Raw genomic sequence first — 23093 nt, forward strand, 5'->3', positions numbered from 1 at the left:
CACAATTCACAGGCCAACATTTTGATTTGGCAGAGTGATGCTGGGTTGTGCCGTCGAGGTTGCCATTCACATATCGGGAAGTTATCAGGAATAACCTCCAAACATGACTTTACAATTGGTGGTTTACAATAATTTAAATGCAGAAAACAGTAAGCCCATTGAGGTAAATAGCAAAGCACCGCAGTAGCTTTGAAGCCGTTGATGAACTCGGGAGAAGAGGACAGCCCAAGTGTGGGATAGACTGTTCACTTGCACTCGCTAAGCCCGGCTTAAATGACACAATGAGGTTAGTGAAGAAATTCTGTCTCAAGTCTTGTTTTCTTCACTTCCTTTGTCAAACATGCCACTATGCAACGAACCTACTTGGGTCCATATCCCTTTAATGTACATGCCTGACAAAGTGCAAGGAAAGCGCCTGGACAGGCAAAGTTTGATTCAGCGAGCATATTCCGCAAAAGCAGGTAAATTTCCCTTTATTGTGAAACAAGGCGACATATTTTACCAGCATCCTACAGTAAGCACTCCCAACTGTTGACTGTAGCACCCTACAAAAGCATATAACAAGGTGACTTCGTAGGAACGAACAGTTTGATGGTAGAAGAGAGCTTAGCACTGCGTTTGGAACCTGTAGATGCACTGGCTAGCTGATATAGAGGCAGGTGTTGGCTTGCAGAACAGCTGTTGCATGCAATCCAGCTTGTGGCTGGCTGTCTACTGTAGAGTGGGGGTCAAGGTGTTTTGCCGTTAGCTCTTAGACTTTGGAAAGTATGCGCAGCACCCGGGCTGTCTTCATTCATTCATTGTCGACCACAGTCGATGGCTGAGGATTGCTGAAGTTGCCTGATCAGGCCATCGCAATGGAGGCACATCGAAGCGTGCTTGGTGATGATCACCGAGGCCAGTTTGTGTCCTTGGTCCTAGGACGTCGTTTGAAGTGTTGTCACGGTGTGGACATTCTCAACCTGCAGTGGTGCAGAAAAAACAATGAAAAGAATTGTGGTTGTCTGTCGGAGGTAACAATGCCAAACAATGTCCGATACCCCATTGGGAACAAGAAAAACAGCATTGTGGGCACACGAAAGAGTTATATACCCATGCCACACGTACATGAAAAAGTGCTTAATGCCATTAATTCGCTGCCACATGCAAAGGTCTAATGCCATTCGCTTTAATGTCATTTTTGGTTTAAGCAGTTCCGCACAACTCTCCTTTGCCATCACAAACGCCGTGTTAAATCTGCCTACCCTCAAACGCGACGAGCACCAAATGCAACCAACGAAACTCTCAGTAGAATGCAAAGTTGAGCTAGTTGGATCTGATTCATGTTTAAAGCGCAGACAGACGTTGTCCTCTTCTTTTGTATCGTCCGTCTGCGCTTTAAACATAAAACTCTCAGCACCAGAGTGTTGACACGGAAACGTAGCTGAACTTTGAATAGGACGGTTTTTTGTGCTCTCGGTGGCGAAGTTCCGAAGAAGACGAAGTTCATTAAAACAGCGGCAAAAGGCAAAGCCTGGTATGTATCATCTGTTTTGAATTTTTCGGATTTGGCTACCTCTGGCAGACAACGGCAGCTGCTGAAGCCGCTTTTTAGAAACGGCTCACACCATTTTTCAGAAAACTTTTTTTCTCATTACGTTTTCTTTGGCAAAAACATTTCAAATCCTTGTAAGACAGTTTTCTCTACGTTAAAAACTTCTAAAATATGTGTGCATTTCTCTTTTTGATCATTATCACCATCATGCCTAACGCACTTAATGCCTTTGCGTTTTCGTGTGTAGCACGGCCCGCCCAAAAAATGTCATTCGGTATCTTAAAGGCACATTCCCACTGGCGATTTGTCTCGTCGCGCGACGGCGCGCGTCGCACGATGAGGCCTTGAGGTGGTGTTCGCACTTGCGATGAGCGATGATGCGACTGCGTTCAGCGCAGCTGCTTCCCGACTTGTACGACCTCGTTGGTGCGTCAACCATTCGCAGTCAAAGAAAATGATGTTACGCAACAAAAGCAGGTGGCAATCAAACTAAAACACATGCTACTAACCGGGAGCAACAACGAAAACATTTGCGGGTTGCGGGAGGAGCAGAAAATAACAAACTCAAGAAGGCTCTTTTCAACATATTATTGCACGAAGAAATGCACACGCTTGCTTTCACGCCACAACACCCGCATCACGGCCCACAAATGTCGCTTCTTTTCACAGGCGCAAAGTTCTGACGCCACCGAACTCTACGCGTGTTTACCAGTCGCCGATAGAACGATGAGGCTGCAAGTCAACCTACCGTCTCGCTGTCCACCTAGCTCTATACGATGATTACTTGCTTTTACAATCCATACACGCTTCTCTACACTGATGAGTTCCACGCTATTCGTTGATTAGTGCACGCCAACGCTGAAGCCACTGACCAAAGAACCGATGCACACGGGAAGTTGCTTGCCGGCCCGACCCGGCGAGTACAGCGATAGCAGGCCAAGCGCCTGGCCGCCTGGCCGAGCGAGCCAGCGGCGGTGGCGGCGGCGGCTCGTCCTCGCCTGCCCGCCCGCAGCGTTTGCATACCGGATGTAAAGAAACGTTTCGTTTCCAGCTACGTCAGCCTACTCCGCGGCCATGATTGGCTTACCGGTTTTGCGGGGCCGTCGCGCGACGAGGGAATTCGGACCGAGAGCGATCGGCTCCGCCGTTGCAAAACGCCGAAAAGCGACGGCCGGCTCGTCGCTTTGCGACGTCGCTTTTCGTCGCGCGACGAGGCGCATCGCCAGTGGGAATGTGCCTTAAGGCCTTACACCCCTAATGTCATTTTTCGCGTACGTGTGGCACGGGTATAAGAGTGGATCTAACACAAATAGACCCGACCGTTGCTGCAACAGCAGTGACAACGGTATGTTTGTGCTCTGCTACTGAATGGGTGACAAGTTCAGTGATTTACTCAGCTGACGATGATGCTCTTTCTTTCAAGAAGTTGGGATTTGAACAGCCTACTCGTGATGTGCAGACACTCATATCATGCCTGAGCTGGATTATCTCCACAGTCCAACAACAGCTGGATAAATTTCCGCACAGTGACAGAGCTATGGTACCCTGCATGGAATTACAATTACTTCAAGCTGAAATGCTTAATAACAACTCAAAGGGCACATGCGCAAACATGATGTTGCTAGTGAGGCAATTTGTAAAAGTGTGCAGCCAGAAATAACTACAGTGATAGCTTACTTTCGACAAGTGAACAAAAAAAATGTGGTTGTTCTCTCTTCCTTAAGAACCGGTAAAACACGAAAGTGAAATGTGCCTTCACAGGAGCAGTTGAATGTTTACTGTGCACAGATATGAACTTGCACATTACCCGCCACGGTGGCTCAGTAATTAAGGCGTGGCGCTGCTGAGCATGAGGTCGCGGGTTCGATTCCCGGCCGTGGCGGCCACTTTTCTGAAGGAGGCGAATAGCAAAATCGCCCGTGTGTACGAGAATTCGGCGCACATTAAAGATCCCCAGGTGGTCAAAATTAATCTGGAGCCCTCCACTACGGCGCGCCTCATCACCTGCGTTGCGTTGGCGCGTTAAACCCTACAATCAATCAATCAATGAACTTGCACATCGCTATTTATATTTTGTCAGAATGGCACCGTTATGCGCATCAACGTTAGACACTGGATTGCATGCGCCGGAGCATTGTATAAATTTGACTGAAACCACACGCGCTCGCAAACTGTCCGTGCAAACGAAACCAAACTGGTTGTCAGCGAATCATTTGGTGAACACACGGTTCGCTGCAGCGAAAAGAGCAGCGGACCATGTCACGAGCCACGAGCGCGACATCCGCAAGCCGGCTTCTCCGCAGCTTATGCTGCGCGTCCCTTGTACACGTAGGCGCTGCCACCGAGGTGCCAACTGTCGACGCACATTAGCGTCATGATGCACTACTTCGCTTCACCTCTTCTAGATGGCACCATCTGAAAGGAAGGATATAAGGGGAATACTCCTAGGGAGGGCTAAGGTCTTTATGTGTTTCCGCTGCTCTGGCACTAGATAGTGCTCCTGCTCTAGGATTTCCCTTTCCGGTGGATCTCCGACTGCCCACAGTATGGCTCGTCCTGTCTTTGTCTTCCCCAGACGTTATTTCCGAGCTGAGAGGGTGGAATCCCTTATTTCTGCAGTGGTGTTACAAAGGACCAGTTTATCCATTTTCTCAGTTGCGGTGAAACGGGAAAGGTTCAGGGCTGCCTTGTAGGTACTTCGTATGATGATGTTAACAAGGAGAGGAGGAAGGCTAGGACGGATTTAATCCGGTGGAGATTTAACAATCATGACAATAGAGCGTATGTCGAAGCAAGCTACAATGCCACTACGATGGTCTCGGTGGTAACCACCAAAGAAGGGGAAATTTTAGACTGCCTCTTTCAGAGAAACGCCACAATCAAACAAGCCAAACTGGGTGCAATACTTTGGGCTATTTGCTGGGAGAAAACGAGCAAAGAAGCCTTAACATCGTAACGAACTTCCAAGATGCGGTAAGACTATAATCACCACTAGCAGAATACCGAAACAGCTCATATACATACTGCCACAAAAAATGGGAAAGTTCCGCAATGTCTCATGGACCCCGGGACATGAAGGACTGGAAGGGAATAAGGCGGCCAATGTAGCTGCATGTGCACTCACATTGCACGTAGCCGACGGGACCACCACGCGTCCTTACACGGCGCCCACCTATGGTGAAACTCTATGCATAGCCCGGCAGCTGAGGGTTCGATTTCAACATCCACACAAAGACCTCACGGCCTCGGAAGCGCAAATCTCGCGAAAAATCCAGACCAATACGTACATGCACAAATCCAGATGGTCCAATATGCTGCGACGCCAAAATCGAGACCTTGACGAATACTGTAAGAAATGCGGCGAGACAGCCACGCTGTTCCACGCCACATGGCGCCTGTTCCCCAATAATATGGGGAACAGGCACCAGCAACACCTCAACACAGCCCACTACACTGGATACGCGGGAGGCGGACCTGGCAAGCACATCTCTACAAGACCAACTCAACCTGCTGGAGAGAGCGAAGACAGGCGCACTAACCACTGGGGCCCTGGACCTAGGGTTCCACCCATAAGTTCCACTCCCTCTATCCCCTACCCCATTCTTTCATTTTCCTACTCTTCAATAAAGTTTGTTTAGTCAGTCAGATATAGGCGCGTTCATCGTCCTATTCACGCGTCTTTTCATAGCGCAGTCGGGAGCGCGTTTCGTTCCTCCCGTTGCGATGAAAGAGTTCGTGGCTCGAATCCCGGTGCAGCCGCGTCAATCGAAGTTTTTCTGGCGATGTCATTTCCATGACGGATATGACGTCAGTTAGACCTTGGTGGACCCTGGCATAAAACACTTTCATGTTAAAACGTGTGGGATGAGGGTGTGAATAGAATCGTAGAACAATACAAGGAGTGACAAAGGCTTCTTTCATCGACGGAAATAACAAAACCGATGATTTGGGAGACCGCGCTACTCAGTACGAATTGTAAGTGGATCCAAAATAAAACTGTTCTCTCACTCTCTCTTACCGATGCTTGACACCTAGCATTGATCACTGCTAAACTTCAAAAAAGCCAGACCGGGCTGCCATGAATTTCGGACGTGTTCAAAGAAACCTACTGCTGTCTTCCGTGGACTTTTCTGTAAAAAGTTGCAATTGTCAGAGCCAGGTCACCCATAAGCACTGGAATGTCATGCCAAGAGCTTGCATCACGATTTCCATATCATTTTTAGCCACACGGTGCCGCAGAATGACATCAGTCACCACTTGGGTCCTGTTGTTTGCGTTCTATTGACACTCAGCACGGTAAGCTTTGTAGTTCATCGGCTGCCTTCTTTCCGTCGTGCGGTTTCTTGAAACCAGACTTTGTCGGTCGGGTTTTTCAACCTGAAATCTTATATAAGTCATGCCAGCCCTGTTAGCCCAGCTGTACATTTTGTGTGATCTCACAAGTGCTGCTAAAATTAGCGGTACGAGACAGTAGATGATAAGACAACTCTTTACGCTGTTGTTATCTCGTTTGCAGCAGTTTCTTAGCCAGCAAACATGGCACACTCATAAAATGTGGTGAAATAAACCAAGCAGTGTGAGACAAGAAAACTTGGCCACACCTTGCAGGAGCTGATCGCCAAGGCGACGATTGCGGAAGACACAGATCTCCTCAGGGGGGCAGCATCTTCACCGTTGAGCAGACTGGGTTGTACAGCACGCTCACAGCCAGTGTGTTCCCGTTGACCGGTGAGTAGAGGCCCCAAGTACCACAGCTTGTAAGTGCAGTCAATGTTGAACACAAAGTGACCGATCACGTCTCTCCCTCCACACGAGTCATGATACGTATTGCTGTAGGTATGGCACACGCCGTGATTACCTGCAAAATGTTTTAGGAAAAAAATCAAAGCCGTTCCACTCAATGCGAAAGCTGTCAGAAGTGCAGAGCAGTGATCCGCCATAATGGGCTGTAGCGCCGTTATTCGCCCACTGCTACCACCCAATGCATTTCAAATTTCCCGCCTTCGCAGTGCCCGCGCGCCTTTGCCTGAAACAGTGCCAGCAGGAGTTCTGTTCTTTTTGTGCTTGCTTTTCCTCCCGCACGTGCCAGCGTTGCACTGCCACTTTCTCTCGCTCACTATCATTCAAACCAACCCGAGTGTTCCTAACTAAATGAATGCGGGCGCTGCCGGTTAATTACATATATTTTGCCTCAAATGTACCTGCAGTCTTCTTTGCGCTAAGCAACGGGGAGGTGTAGAACAAGCACCAGCGTTTCAGGAGTTTCGAACGCTTATGACTTTATAAACCGCTTGGTTTTCGAAGCCTTTGGGTTACGCCGCGACGACAGAACGCCGTATGGCTCTACTTGGGTCCAGCGAGGGAGCTAAGGCAAGGCCGGCCCCTAAAGTGCTCTGCACTTAAAAAAACCAGAGCTCTGGTGTTGAATTGAGATGACGCTAGGTGCAAGTTGCGAACCCAGACTTTATCAGAGCTTAGGGCAGTTAGGGGCAGTTTTTCTGCTGTTCGGCTGATGCAAGTGGTAGCTCTTAGCCTCAGTTTACGTGTGACGAGCCATCACTAGTCATTTAGGCAACGTGCTTGAAGCATTTCACCCATACTGCAGGTTTTCCCACTCAATTTAGTCCGATCACCATACAATTTAATCCAGGCGCCAGTGAATTTAATCCAAGTGCCAACCAATTTAATCAGCGCACCACCCAAATTAACTGACAGAAGGTTGCTCTTGCTCAGGGGTGTGTTCAGATAAGCACAGCCAAAGTGGTGCCATGACCATTTTTTGTTTGGAGCGAAGCTTTTAGCGTGCGCAGAATATTGTGTCCTCACCGAGGATCTGACACTATCTCAGCGAGGAACACCATACTTGGTGAACAAAGAGAAAAAATAGTAGGACGCGACTGGGCAAGGCCACTTCGCAGTGTGCCTGGCGTGGCAACTTTGGTGGCCTGTAAAACAAGAAGGAAAATTTTCTGAATCTTCATATTCTCTGCACCAAATATTTGCAAACTTTTCTGTTGAATTCAGCAAGCTTGATTGACTTGTTCGTACTCACATATCTTCAGAAAATATCATCCCAAAATTAGTCGAAAAAGAAGCAATGTCGTTCAGAAATGGCACTTCTGAAAAAAATTTAATTTACACATTGGCTTGAAATCTGAGCTCTCAATTTTTTTGTCTAGTTTGCCAAGGGCAGGTGAACATTTTGTACCATTTTCATTTCTGTAGAAAACAAACATTTTGAAATGCTGCCAAGTCATGTACACAGAAAAATGAAAATCTCTGAAAAAGGGCAAACTTTCGACGTGATTTTAAAAAAATCTTGTCCCTCAATTTTCTTGAAGTTTTCCCAAATTGTGCCTCAATGAATGAATATTCTGAAGCAGTAACAATGTATTGCATTATTTCTGTTGTAACTCAGGAAAATGAAGTCATATCCGACACGAGTTTTTGTTCGATCGATAGGAGAATAGCAGCACACAATGAACACAAGCAAATAATTGGGACTGTTCTTACAGCTTTAAAAAATATTACGTGAATAACAAAAAAAAACTGGACTGTGCAATCATATTTAGCCATATTTCAACTCGTTAATTGCGGTATTCATAAAACAACTTCTTAGTATTCGTGCTGACTCAAGAGTTCCTGTATGTTCAATTTTCTGCGGAAATAACAATGTGCTGTTTTTTTCATAAATTTCATGTCCGAAACCCATATTTTACATTTCTGATCTTGCTTAATCACAAATACTATAAAGTTAGCCCCATTGCAAACAAGTGAATAAATAAATAAATAAATAAATAAATAAATAAATAAGTAGCTATGCTGCAGGTACTTAGGTGGGGCAGGCAGTCGTCGTGGTCAGGGTGTACTTTCATTTTGTCTGCTGCATGGCAATTTCTAATTTGAAAGACAAGCTTTTTCAATTATCCGCCATTCAGGCTGCCGAGAATTATAGAATGATTCGCTTTCTAAAATCCTGATTTGTGTCCTCAGAAAGGGAAAGAAAGGCAAACTTTTATACCCCTACAAAACTTTTTACTTTTACATAGGATCCATAAATGTTAAAAGGAAGGTGCCGCTTGGTCCTTTAAAGGTCCTTGAAAGTGTCCACAACCTCTGGTCAAAATCGTCGCTGCCACTCAGAGTCCGCGTTGTGTGCTGTATACTTGAAATTTCCTTCATGTGGTTTCACACTCCTCCACATGTGAGAAGACTGGATGCCGGGTACCGGCTTGACATTTTTCCACTCCTCTTTCTTCATCTCTCTGAATGTGGCAAGTTCGCTGTCGTCCATATGCATCATGATGACATGTTTCACTTTTCCGGCAAGCGTGTCCACAAACTATGTTGCGCTTTGTATGGCTTCATCGGCCGCTGAACGCGAATTCTGCGTCGTAGCTTGGTGCTTCACAAGGCCACCCACGTCGTCGCATGCATTTTTGCCATGTCCAGTTGCGGTGAAAATCCCCTTCGTCTCCCTACATTCGCTACTATGCATCTCATGGAACTGGTATTTGTTTTTAAAATGGGCGGCAGCACCATCACTTACATACGTAAGCATGGTGTAATAATGGTGCGTTGTCTTCGAGATGCTGCTTGATTTGAGTGCCTCATTTGAGTGCTTGAGGGCCAAGCACGCATGCACAGTCATTACCAGAGGTCGGCGGACTGACTCGTGTCGCGCGGCAAACTCCAGGTTCCGGTCCCTATAGGGACCGGAACCTGGATTTTGCCGCGTATGAGTCCACTCACTCAGACTCATTTGGACTCAAACTCACACGTGACTCTGAGCTTGAGTGAGCGCGAGGCTAGTGTAGCATGGTGAGTTTGAGCTTGAGTGAGTAAGCCTGACTGAGTTTAGTACGCCTGAGACCGAGTGAGTTCTGAGTCCATTTTGAGTTTTGAGTCATTTTGAGTTTGAGTACATTTTGAGTACTGATTACATTTTGAGTTTTGAGCCTGACTGAGTTCTGAGTTTTGTGCTCACTGTGAGTTTGAGTTTGAGTGAGCGCAGATGTACTGCTCAGTATTGAGTCTGAGTTTGACTGAGTGGTGATTCGAAAAAAAAAAATTGTGAGCGAGTTTGAGTGAGCCGCGCCAACTTTGCCGAGGTATGGTCATGACTAAGGTCGTCGCAAATGATGGCATAATTCCTCGTCATCTTTCTCGACGTTACAACACAAGAGAATACACTTATTTGCCTTTTGTGCCAGTGGTGACCTTGTGCTTCGTCGGGCAGCACAATCGTCCAGTTCTCGGCAAACTCAAAGTGTAGCACTACCGCGCTCCTTTCGCAGTTCTGCTTCGCATCACGTATTGCTCTGGCTTGCACACATCCCGTGAAGTTGTGTGGCACCAATTTTTCAGTCAACCTTTGGAGTTCTTCGAGGTATATAGGGGCGCCAGATTCCCAGGAAGCCATGACCACCTCCTCTCCAAAGTCAACACGGAGCTTGTCCAAGGTCAAGTTTTCCGCTTTCGGGCAGCGTTCCCAATCTCCAAGAAAACACGTGGCTGTAGGCTGCGGACATGTGTAAAGATCCTGCACGGTTTCGCTTGAAAACGAACGTCCACTTGCATTTTGGAGGGCTACTAGGGCCAGGTGAAAGATGGCGCAATATATGCACACGCGTACCTGGCAATATGGAGCGCACTTTACCCAGTTAGGACACAGTGAAATGAACTTCGTCATCCCAACTCCGGAGGTAGAGTGAGCGAGCTTGTATATACGGTAAGCTTCTTGCAAGGACCGTTTCATGAAGCACTTAGAAGTCCATTGTTGCTCACCGTCAACCTTAGTGCTGACCACATCCTTTTTGTTAGGGCTTTGCCTTGAGCAGTCCAGTTCATCAGCGGTGTAGTAAGAGAGCACTGTACGGATGTCTTCTTCACTCACTCCGTGTCCACTGTAGGCCTCCACGATAGACCACACGCCTTGAGAATCTGAGAGTTTTTTTGCCTTCTTGATGATGCGCCTAGTCACCTCTGGGATTACCCTTTGCACTTCCTTTGCGGTCATGGCGGGTGGCAGCAAAGTCAGCAAGCGGCACCGCTCCTGAAAGGAGGTGCATTTCAAAGAAGGTGCGTGGCGCATGTTGCCTTTTGTCACAGTCATTGCAGCTTCCGTGTGGCACTAGGGATGTGCCTGGGACATTATACGCCGCCCGAATGTTCATGTTGATTTCAGTGACCACGGCATCATGAATTTCCCCCTGCTTCCTCTTCACGTAGGAAGCCTGAGGCGCTTCCGCACAGCATTTGGTTCCTTTAGTGGCGAGACTACTAAGCGCCTACTGACGAAGTCATTTAGGTTTGCGACAACAACTTCTCCAGGCTGAAAGTTGTCAATTGCGAGGTGAAATTCCTCTGGCGTGCTTCGGGTACCCTCTTTAAAACGGCGGAAACAGTTCTGACAAAGCATGTCTTCTTCATGCACCGTGGCGGCTGTGTCCGGGGGTAGCAGTTTCTTGACGGCGGCGACACCAATTTCTCTCACACAACGGAAGTTCCTTTGAACTTGAATCCTGCGTTTGTGTCTTTTTGAGTAGTCAGCACAGAACTTCTGCCTAGGAAAAGGCGCCATGTTCCTTCGGAGGTAATAAATGCTCCTTGTCCAGGGCAGGCCTTGCCTGGTTCAGTAAGAACAAAACGGGAACACTCACAGAGGCGACGGTGACAGGCAGCGGAACTCGAGTGCTTCTGTAGGTGCCGTCCACTGCAGATGCCCCTAGGAGGTTGCTTGGCCATCTGGTGATTCAGGCGGCTGCAAGCAGGAGCCACAGAGCTGATAGGGGCACAGGACGACGATGATCAGGCAGTAATGACTGGAAGCTCATGGATTGCGATAAGACCATCATCGGTCGGGCACGAGAGGTCCACGGATGACAAAGCATCTGAGCTTGGTCATTTTGACGTTTTACCAAGCGCGCGAGTGGCGGCCCCATATTAGTCGAAGCATTTTTCTGGCCTTATAAGTTCTTGATTGTACGGGCTTTCGCACGGTATCGTTAGAATTTTCTTGAAGCCGTTCCGTACATCTTAAGCTGCTGAAAAACAACGTGTTGTTTCTCACTTGGGTGTAAAGAACAAACTTTTACGAGTTGAGCAGTTGATGGCCCACAAGACAATCGTTGTAAAAAATAATCACGGAATTGATGCTTGCGCACCTCTACTTTCGAACAGTGTGAAGACTTAGTTTTGGCGATTCGTTACAGTTTATAGCTTGGCGCAACAATAGAAACACACAGAGCCCAGAATAACAGCGCTGGGTATCAAGTTGTAGTTGCCTCTCGCAGGACTGTCGCAGTTAGCGCTGCTCTTTGTTGTAAAATTTCATCCTCGTAACCTTTTTTAGTAGTTTGCTTACAACCTTCTGCAAATATTTCTAGAAACGAGCCGTCACATTTGCCACTACTAAATTGTGAGCAGGAATACAAAACGTAGGCTAGTTGCAACGGTATGGAAGTGTGCTTGAAGCACAGTTCCGTACCGTTTATTTTGCACTTTTCTGAGAAAAGTACAAAACAAACCAACAAAAAAGGTCAAAAACATTTTGAAATGATATCTACAGGCTAGAATTGAAGCCCTATCATACTCCTGTAAAGGCGTCCCGATGCAATATGATACCTTTTCTTCCTTCGCCACCACACAGAGAGCGTGCAAAGGCTCACGTTCAGATATACGGATAGGTATGACTTAATTTTTCTACATTTAAACAGAAATAATGCAATACATTTTTACTACTTCAGAATATTCATTCATTGAGGCACAATTTGGGAAAATTTCAAGAAAATTGGGAGAAGAGATTTTTTTAAATCACGTCGAAAGTTTGCCTTTTTTTCAGAGATTTTCATTTTTCTGTGTACTTGACTTGGCAGCATTCCGAAAAGTTTGCTTTCTACAGAAATGAAAAGGGTACAAAATGTTCACCTGCCCTTGGTAAACTAGGCAAAAAAATTGAGAGCTCAGATTTTAAGCCAATGTGTAAATTAAATTTTTTTCAAAAGTGCCGTTTTTGAACGACATTGCTTTTCCGACTAATTTTCGGATGATGTTTCCTGAAGATCTGCGAGTACGAACCAGTCAAGCTTGCTGAATTCAACAGAAAAGTTTGCAAATATTTGGTGTAGAGAATATGAAGATTCAGAAAATTTTCCTTCTTGTTTTACGGGCCGCCAAAGTTGCCACGCCAGGCACACTGTGAAGTGGCCTTGCCCAGTCGCGTCCTAATACTTTTCTTTTTAGTTCACCAAGTATGGTGCTTCTCGCTGAGATTGTGTCAGATCCTCGGTGAGGACACAATATTTTGTGCACCCTACAAGTTTTGCTCGAAACAAAAATTGGTCATGGCACCACTTTGGCTGCGCTTATCTGAACACACCCTTGCAGACTTTTTTGCGCGTGGTGAGGTGAAAGCGTGGTTTTTCTTGATCCAGTACGTGCAAAATATCGTATGCGCACAGCCTAATGAACATTTACTAACATGCGCAGATCACGAGAGCGGTCTTGTTTGACTGACTGTTGGGGCTGCTCGTGTGCGAGATCGTCAGAAGTGCCGTCTGCTCACGTATTGTTACGCCATCAGACTTGCCAGCATTTGGTTACGCGAGCACAGGATACTTCTGACGTGAGCGGGCGATATTTCTGACGCGGGCAGACGACATTATAATTTTGAAATAATACGTAACACAACAGAAAAGCATTCATTAATTGAAAATCAGAATACAAAGGGCATTTTAGTAATGTGTTTTGATCAAAGGAACTTCTGAAGACATTGTTACACGAGGAGCAGACGATGCTCTTGATGTGAGTCATCGCCCGCGCTCTCGCAGAAAATCAGCTCATAGCATGCATTACCAGCGGATCAAAAACGACCGCTCTCTTGGTCTGTGGGTGTTAGTAAATGCCCATTAAGCTGTGCGCATAAGATATGTTTCACATAATGGATCAAGAAACATTACGTTTTCACCACATAACGTGCAACGAAGTTTGCTAAGCTTCGTCTAATTTCACACAAAACGCCCCGGAACAACCTTCTGATAGCTGGACTAATTTGGTTGGCGCACAGATTAAATTGGTTGGCACTTGGATTAAATTCGCCGGCACCTGGAATAAATTAGATGGCATTTGGATTTGGCTGGTGCCTGGATTAAATTAGATGGTGATTGGATCAATGAGAGCGGTAAAACCTGTAGTTTACCCGGCCACAATGACTCGAATGACTGGATTGCTTGAGCAGTAGACATGTATTGACAAAGCATGTCATGTCATGTAAAATAGGAACTGGTCCGGTGCATTATAAACCCTTTCCACTCTTGCCTAATAAAAACTCGGTAAGTCGCTTTTCACTTCAGAGCCAGCTGTCACGCTTGGCAAACTCGTCACCCCCCTTATGGCATCTAACAAAAACATGCGAGCACAACTTTAACCATCACCGTTATCATTACCCTGCCAGTGTCTGTTTCACTGTTGGTTTATATATGCGTATATTTTGGGTATGTCGAGTGATTACCTGGACTTAAGGAGGGACAGTGGTCTTTAAACAAATTCTTTTAATTTGAAGTAAACCTTGTGAAACTTGCCAGTCTTGATGCTTTTTTCCCACTCATTTCAAATATGCCATGTCTTTTTCAGCTGGTCAATTAGTTCCCAAGATAATTAGAGATAATTGGCCATTGTCGGTGAAACAATAGACAAAGCAGTGTTGGTCATAAAATTGTAATTTTCATATTTTCCAACAATATCAACCCTGATGAGTGTAGTAATCAAAGCAGATTTTTGATGCATCGCTTGGAACTAATTTTACAGCTCATTAAACTTTGGTAGCACCAGTGGCAAGGAACCATTCTGAATGGCCATTTCAAACACCAAAGTTTAATGAGCAGTAAAATTAGTTCCAAGCGATGCATCAAAAATCTGCTTTGATTACCACTACACTCATCAGGGTTCATATTGTTGGAAAATATGAAAATTACAATTTTATGACCAACACTGCTTTGTCTATTGTTTCACCAAAAATTGCTAATTATCTCTAATTATCTTGAGAACTAATTGACCAACTGAAAAAAACAATGGCACATTCGAAATCACTGGGGAAAAAAAACAGCAAGGCTAACGAGTTTCACAAAGTTTACTTGAAAATTAAAAGTTGTTTTAAGACCCTGTCCCCCCTTAACCATCATCATTTAAATAGAGCACATGAATGATTCGAATAAGCAGAACTGCGGAAAGCCTCATCTTCAGTGTAGGTAAAGATATGCTTGAAGAGGTCGATGAATATAATTATATTAAACGAGTTGACACTGCCGATTTCAACGACGAAAAAGAAATTCGGCATCTACCACTAAAAAGAAAGGTATACAGCTAATGCATACTGGCGGGGATGGCTTATGGGGCAAAAATGTGAAGCCTAAGCGCCTTGAATTAAAACTTGGGCAGTGGAGGGAAGAGGGATGGAGGAACACTCAGCATTCTGTATTAGAGAACAAACTCGCGTAGAGTTGCGGTAGTTGAAATTGAGGAAGAGAAGTGCACTCGAGCTGGGCATGTAATTCACAGAACCGACTACCGCCAGGGTATCCAAGCGGCTGCCAAGAGATGGAGCTAGAAGTAGAGAAAGACCTTTAGCTAGAAGGAGGGATTGGAGGTCAAGATGGGACAAGGGCCTTGCAAGACAGGGAATGGCTGGATTAGCGAGGGAGAGGCCTTCATCCTGAAATGTACACAAGCGGGATGATGAGGATGAGTGAACACTTCGAGCTTTTTTTTTTTTTTTTTTTTTGAAATGAGCCAGATCCACCTAACGCGAATTTGGGCAACAAGCGGATGTTTGTTACCGGACCAAAATGCAACGTCTTCAAAGCCATTATATGATGTATTTTGCATGTCAGCTAGGGGAAGTTCATGGCCACAAGTAATTAAAAATTAGGCCATCAGTTTGAGCAATATCGGCGTGATAAGTTTGTATTTGGCTCATATTGAATTGAAACACTGAAGTTTATATGCCATTCTTGTGAAAACGTTAATTAAATTGACGTTTAGGCATGGTGCGATTGAGTTGTGCTGGAAAAGGCATTAAAAATAGGCTGCATCTAATCTCATGCCAACGGGAAATTCTCACGGCAGTTTCTGTAAAAGCTGGCTGGCCTAAAATTTGCTGAAAAATATTACGTCCCGACGTAGCCTAAAACAACATAACCTCACCGAACCTAACGTAACCTGACCGAACGCATCGTAACCGACCCGAATCCAGCCCAACTGCAACAAACCTAATCTAACCCGGCCCAACGACATAGAACACATCTATGTTAAACGTAATTCAACCCATTATAGAAGTCCTGCGCAACGATCTCTTGATATAGTAAAAATCATAGTAAAAAAAGCATTAAAAAAATCACAATGACCGAGAAATTGCGAAAGCTAAAAAAAAAAAAAAAAAGAACATCACAATGTCGGACTCAAACCTGCACCTTCGCGTTTGAATCCAAGTACTATACCACAGCGCTACGGAGGCAGCTGCAAGTGCGACTTTATAGGGAATATTTATCCCATAGAACCTGCGGGTAGCGTGCTTAGCCAACGAGAGGCGACTGCCGTGAGAAATTTCTGATGGTAATTCTCACGGTTGCCGTGATAATAGTTAAAAGTATGCAACAAGGCTTCAAGAACAGTACAACTACACATGGACAGAAGGTGAGTCCTCTTGGCACCATTAGCCGCTCTTTTCGAATTCTTCCATGGGATAATTTTCTTGGGCATGCCTGGAGGCACTCACAAAGTAAGTAAGCTCTTCAATGCTTTGCCACGAATTTCCAAAATGCTTCACAAGAAGGCTGCTCATATCTTCTTCTTCTTCTTCTTCAGCTTAATGAAGTGGTTTGTAGTATCAGTGGGTAGGGGTAAGCAGCGGCTATTTAGTTAAGTACTAAAATGATAAATATGGGAATAAACAAAATAAATATAACCAGAGTTATTTTGTTGGGACGGGTGAGAGGAAATGAAATCATTGTTTCACGTCTCTCAGTTTCATTTCGTTAACTTTTTCGGTTCACTTCGTCATTGACATCTGGAGACATATGTTTGCCTATCTCCTACTTGCCGTCTGAATTCATTATAGGCCGGCTCCAAAAAGCAAAACAAAAACTTCCGAAAACACCCATGAAAAAGTCCGAACAGCCAAGCCAAAAGCGAAATCCCATTGGGCAAGTGTATATTTCGATCCGTGAATTCAACAGCAGGATCTGGGTCATTTTCGATACGAACTATGATCTTCGCACATGTTTTCAGGGTGTTATTTCAAATATCTTCTTGGCACTTCTTTTTTAGGGAGAAAGTTGGCGAGTTTTTCTTGTCACTGCAGTTTTATATCCGACTCAGTTTCAGTTCCTGGATCTGGCTGATTTCGAGAAAAAAAATCGCCTCACTTGACTTTGGGTGTACGGGGTGATTAACTGGGCTTACTAAGTAAGTACAGCTGCATGGCTAAAGGAAAAGCCCAAGACAAGTTGCAGACAGGGTGCTATTGAAACTACATGCATTGTCCTCATAAAGTTCATTCCTGCCCTGTCGAAGGGGGGAGCTGGTGGAACCGCTTTTTGGGGGCTGTCTTTGCGTGGTTTCTGTTGCCTCCACGCTCCACGTGGCGCTATCTGTAAGTTCCTCTTCTAACAACAGCCACCGCTGGAGAGAGGCTTCCACACGCTGCACTACTTGAATGCATTCGCTGCTCCCAAGCCTTCCTACCTCACCCCGTAGCTGGGTTGCCACTGATGGTGAGTCGTCCATATCGCAGTATAACTCTTAAACCAAAAATGTTTATTTTTTTATTTTTACAGTTATGATAATAAATATTGGAGGACTTTTGTAGTTTTTCATTGTGATTGTGGGTATAAAATTTGTTTTTGTGTAAAATGACTGCGTTCAAATTTATTCGGGTTTTTTGACAGCTTTGTAAAAAAAAACTGCTGGAGTAATGCAGCTGAACAAGTCACCAGTGAACTGTGCATGAATCAAGGAGTGCAATAAGGCTACCAGTATCATTCTATCTGGTCTGTGGCAGAAGTTACGACCATTTGAAGTTTGGGCTTGGAAGGCCAAACCGGTTTGGAAGGCAAATCCATATTGCCCATGTGACTGAATTACAAAGGCCCCACCCAATGGGAGTCACCACTTATGTGTCCCACGCTTTGATGTAACGACGGGCCAAGCATCGGCGAACACTGTGGAAGCACGTGTGGAAAGAAGCTTTATGACCATGCCACACGTACACGAAAAATAACATTAAGTGCTTAAGCTTTAAGTTTTAATGCCATTAATTCTCTGCTACCCGCAACAATCTAATGCCATTCGCTCTGATGTCATTTTTGGTTTGAGGAGTTCCGCACAACTCATTCGCCTGAACGCCTTAAATCTGCCTACTCTTGAACGGTGATGAGCACCAAATGAAACCAACGAAACTCTCAGCACCAGAGAGTTTTGACGCGGAAACGTAGCTGAACTTCGAAATAATACGATTTTTTGTGCACTCTTGGTGGCGAAATTCTGAGAAAGACGAAGTTCACTAAAACAGCGGCAAGAGGCAAAACATCGTGTCATTCGTCATTTTGAATTTTTCGGATATGGCTACCGCTGGCAGGCCACGGCATGCAGCTGACTGTCAAGCCTTCTGAAGATGGCGTTTCTCCCTCCCACTTCCCACCCATTTGTTTGCGATGTAAATGAGTGCCTTTCTCTGTTTTCAGTGTGTATGGTTTTTAAGTGCGAATGCACTTTATAAGCGACCCCAAACCATCCACCGCCGGCGGCGGCGGCGGCGGCGGCGTCCGCAGTGCTCCTCTATATTTAAAAAAGAAACAGCATCCGGCGCCAGGTTTCGATCCGAGGACTTTGCGGCCGCAGCGCGACGCTCTACCGACCAAGCCACAGACGCGACGCTGATATCAGTGTTAGGACGCGCCTTATATCTTTAACGCATTCAAACTACGTCGTCAGCGGCGTGCGTTGGCGACTCAGCGGCGTTATAGCGGCTTGATAACTGCGTGGTGTACACGTGATACTACAAACCCGATGGAAGAGAAGGCGGCGAGGCGGTGGGCTGCGGGGGCCGAGCGCAAGCGCCGCAAGCAGGCCGACAACCGTGCATTCGCACTTTCACATTCTCCCCCTCGGGGAAATGCGGGGGAATTTTTTTCACCATACATTAGGCTGGATGGCAATGCGTAATTGCTTGCTAAGCTTGTTAACGAAGTCTCTCACAAGACCAAACTACAGTTGTAACAAGTCAACTTGCACATTGTGCAAGTGTTTCAAGTTTTTTTTTTTTTTTTTGCCCACAGCAAAAGGCATCAAACCAGTGCAAGGAAAATAAGGGAGGGTGAACAGTTGTCCTTCAGACCCAGTCGGGTCCCCTAAATAGGTTTGGCACCGTCCTCCCCTGTAGAACTCCGAACCAGCTGCACACATTTTGAACGCTGGAGTCGAACATCCGACATGCTGGACGAATATTTTTTGATGGTCTCTTTCAGTTCAGATTTATAATATTTTACTTTGATTTTGCCCTTGCGATTTGCATAGTTCCGTGTTCTCACCTTTGCTTAAAGTCAAATTCTGCGGTCCTTGAGACTAGTTTCCAAGGGGCCGCCGCACGTGCAGTCGAACGTGACCGCCCTGAGTCTTGACTCCATCCGTACCGTCTGGACATGCCTCACTGCTTCATCTGCCTTCTGATGCACCACCTGGTAGAGCATGGGGACATGTAATGGACAGTCAGATCGGTTGTCGCAAAAACGGAGCAAAACCACACATCTGACACAAAAACTTGCAAACCTTCCTGTTCTAAGCAGACATATTTTCAAACCAATGAATGCGCCAAATGACAAAAGCCATGACTGAGAAGGTTTAAAGGCACAACAAAACGAGGACATGAGGAGAAAGCAAACGAGACCGATGAGGTACCACTGCCAACTGAAATTTATGAATGAAAAAAGTGCATGCATATGTTATTCACGCATAACGTCACCCATTGCATTATGGTCCGCTATGCAGGAATTCAGTCTCGCTTGCTAAAAGTGCAATACTAGATGGATTGCTTATTCACTTGTGGCCCGGTTTTTTTGATTAAGAACGTTTCGTAATTTTTCGCTCAAGCCCATCACTAGCTCGGTGGAAAAATTTTGTTTGCCTTAACCTTGGTACACACTTGCATTTTTTACAATGGTCAGATATGTTCCCTCCAGCTTTATTTTTCACAGCCCAATTGCGTTCTCGTGCTTTTTTGTTAAAACAGCAACCGTTCTGCCCGATGTAAACTTTGAAGCAGAATGGGACTACATACAAAACATTCTTTGCGCACTCAGTGGTCTGCGTCTCATGCTTCTTTGTGCACTGTGGGGCCTTTGTCTTTCACAATATCGGGCAAATCTTTGACAACTTGCCACGCGTGCTAAAGGCAACATTCACACCATATCATTGCGCTACATTTTTTATGCCATGTGACACTCGGTGCGTGTAGGGGATGACGTGAACCTTCTTCTTGTCTATCTTTCCTTGCTCACCCTCCTTTATAAGTGCAGAGCACTTTGGGGGCTCGCCTCATCGTCGTAGCTCGCTCGCTGAACCCAAGTAGAGGCACACGGCGTTACGTCGTAGCAGCTGTCATAATGGCGAAACCCAGAGGCTTCGAAAGCCAAGCAGCTTATATAGTCATAAGCGTTCGAAACTCGTGAACCGCTGACGCTGGTCACACGTCTCCCCATTGTTTAGAGCAAAGAAAACTGTAGGTACATTTGAGGCAAAATATACGTAACTAACTGGCAGCGTCCGTGTTCTTTTAGGAACGCTCATTGGGTTGGTTTTTACTATAGTAAGCAAAAAGAAGTGGCAGTGCAACGCTCGCACATGCGGGAGGAAAAGCAAGCACAAAAAGAACAGAACTCCTGCTGGCGCTGTTTCACGCAGGGACGCGCGGGCACTGCGAAGGTGGGAAATTTGAAATGATAGGGTGGTAGCAGTGGGCGGTTTATAACAGTGCTACAGCCCATTATGGCGAATCACTGCTCTGCACTTCTGACAGCTTTCACGTTGAGTGAAACACCTTTAATTTTTTCCTTTGTGCTTCACTTCCTGCAAAAGTGCCTCACATATGCCAGACAAAACCAGACAGGAAACTCTGCTTTGTCGAGTCGTCCACTCTGACAGTGAAAGCTGGATTGTACTTGGCTTGTACACGATCGGTTCAATGCAGCCGTCAGGCAATTGACAGCTACGGCTCTTTTTATCAATTTTGAGCGTGCCCAGTCAAAGAGGATAAGTTGATTGCTGGCGTGCGGGTGATCCTGCCAGCACACGTGGGTGTCCTGAATCGCAATCAGCAAATCTAGAAAACAAATTTCATTTCTGATTGGCATCTCCCACCTGTAAACTTCAGCGCATCAGACAACTCCCTAAACAAGTCAACAGATTGGTCACAGTGCCTCCTGCATTTTCCACTGCGACACCATTCACAATAACAAGAAAATCATACACATGTTTAATAATTGTTTAGTCGCTGCCATCACCCCGACTGGCACTTCCGCACTGATCAAAAGCACTCAGAAACATGTCCGATAAAATGGGTGCAAGCTCAGACCCTATACAAATCTTGTGGCGCTGCACAAAAATTAAATAAATAAATAAATCATCAAACTGAATCCCCGTTGATTGCAAATCAAAATTAAACAGTTCCAAAAAACTAGCACTGTTCGCTCCAGTCACTCCGTTGAACTTCAGCTCACCGTGTGCGCATTTTGTTGTGCCTTTAAACCTTTTCGGTCGTGTTGTACCAACTGTCCCACATCAAGCTGCAGCTAGTCCAGACAAAAGTGACCGCTTGATGTCTGGCTCTTTTAATGAAAAAGGGCTGCGCCATACACAACAGGACAAGTGGAATGTCTGGGACTGGCAAGTAAACTCATGCCACTACAGGGAAGTAGTCTTTTAGGTCAGACATCTCTTGCAATTTGCAGCTCTAGATTGAGACACGGATGACACATGCAACTTATGCTGCCTCATCTGCCAGTCATCAACAGAAGCACAGCAGCCTAGTCGTGTTTAAAAGCTGCGGTTGTCTGACAGCTAGGCTGCACGGGCAGTTAAGACATAAAGGGCTTTTAAGCTGATAGTCGTCGAACTTTTGGGCAGCCTTTGGGACAAAAAGGTGATTCTAATACAGTATAGTAACGCCAAATGATTCACTCGCGCGGCATTTAAACTGCGCGGAATTAGTCGCCATGGTAGGCCACTAAACTTGCTTCAAAAGACTAGTACATGTGTTGCTTTGCAAATAATAAAAATCACTCTTGTGCATTCGGCTGACTGTGGTTCCTTGAAGGCCACGTTTACTTTGTCGTCGGTCTGTAAGACCGGTATTACGCAGTCGTCTGCCTTGTAGTAGAGACCATTCCCACCACCTGGTGATCTTTAACGTGCACCGAAATCTTCGGCACCGTTAGTTCAGGATCTTTCAACTACCGAAAATGCAACCGGGCGTATTTTACGCCAAATATGCATCGCTTGCGTTTTGCTCCCGGCGGCGCTACTTGTTTGGGTTCTTGCACATATCCCGGCGTTTCGTCGTACGCAGACGTGGTTTTTATACCCACACAGCTATTTCGGGCAGATTGCTCAGAAACAATCGCCCACTTCTGCAACTCAAACACCAGTTACGACTGAACAGTTCGTTTGGAGGAGGATTTTCGCGCGGTCGGGCCAAACAAGCTGGTACCAGCTTTTTTTTTTTTTTTTTTTTTTACCTGAATGTTCCCGACGCCGGAATCTTTGCTTCGGTAGTAGCTCCCAACATGACGATGTCAACTACTACATTAAAGGAAGGTGGGAAAAAGGTAACGAAGCAGCGCAAGCAAGCGCACGATCAAATTAACCAAACGCACGATCAACTGCACGCACTGAAATCAAGCGCGTTCGGCTACAGCTCGGCTTCCGGATAGGCTTGTTGTGGCGTTGCATGGATTTGTCGCTTCTCGATTTATTTCGCTAAAAATTCAAAATGTGTTTCAGAACAAAAAAGAAATGTCCATTACAATTTAGCAGCATTACATTATGGTCAGGCCAGCATAGTTTGAAGTTAATATAGCTCTTATTTTTTTTTTATTTGTCATTAGGTATTGAAAGGCTTTCTAAGCGCAAAAGCGCGTTTTTTGAAAGTCTACGCTCTCGCCGAATAACTTGAGACTAAAGTCACGACGAATGTAGTGGATCAGGTTACGTAACTTTTCCAAAGAAGTCGTAAGGTGCTTGGCTACCAGCCGTGTGACGATGACTGCTTGGTGCAGGCCGCCAAACCTGGATAAAGGAATATTGGCGCGAGAAGACAGCAATGTTGAAACTCATGTTGAAAGCTGCGCTGCTGCTGCTGATGATGATTGCTATTTGTTTCCCCTTTGTAGCGGGGCGATGACTTGTCATCTTACCAAAAAGGACTAATATACCTATGTTTTTACTCTTGGTTTAATGCTAGCGCTGCTTAGCGCAGGCACAAAAACTTATTAGGCACAAAATACTTCTT

At 45.6% G+C, this 23093-nt stretch overlaps 1 long non-coding RNA gene across 1 annotated transcript; it reads right to left on the reverse strand.

The window, feature by feature from the left end:
- Positions 1–477: 477 nt before the first annotated feature.
- Positions 478–22490, reverse strand: LOC144150162 (uncharacterized). Its single transcript, XR_013318442.1, has 4 exons — positions 22321–22490; positions 19120–19266; positions 6136–6392; positions 478–962 (listed from the first exon to the last, which is right to left on the reverse strand). It is a non-coding gene; the product is annotated as an uncharacterized LOC144150162 (long non-coding RNA).
- Positions 22491–23093: the final 603 nt, after the last annotated feature.

Source organism: Haemaphysalis longicornis, unplaced genomic scaffold (assembly GCF_048455015.1).
Source record: "Haemaphysalis longicornis isolate Haplotype H1 unplaced genomic scaffold, Haemaphysalis longicornis Haplotype H1 scaffold_8, whole genome shotgun sequence".
In the NCBI taxonomy this organism is placed as follows: domain Eukaryota; kingdom Metazoa; phylum Arthropoda; class Arachnida; order Ixodida; family Ixodidae; genus Haemaphysalis; species Haemaphysalis longicornis.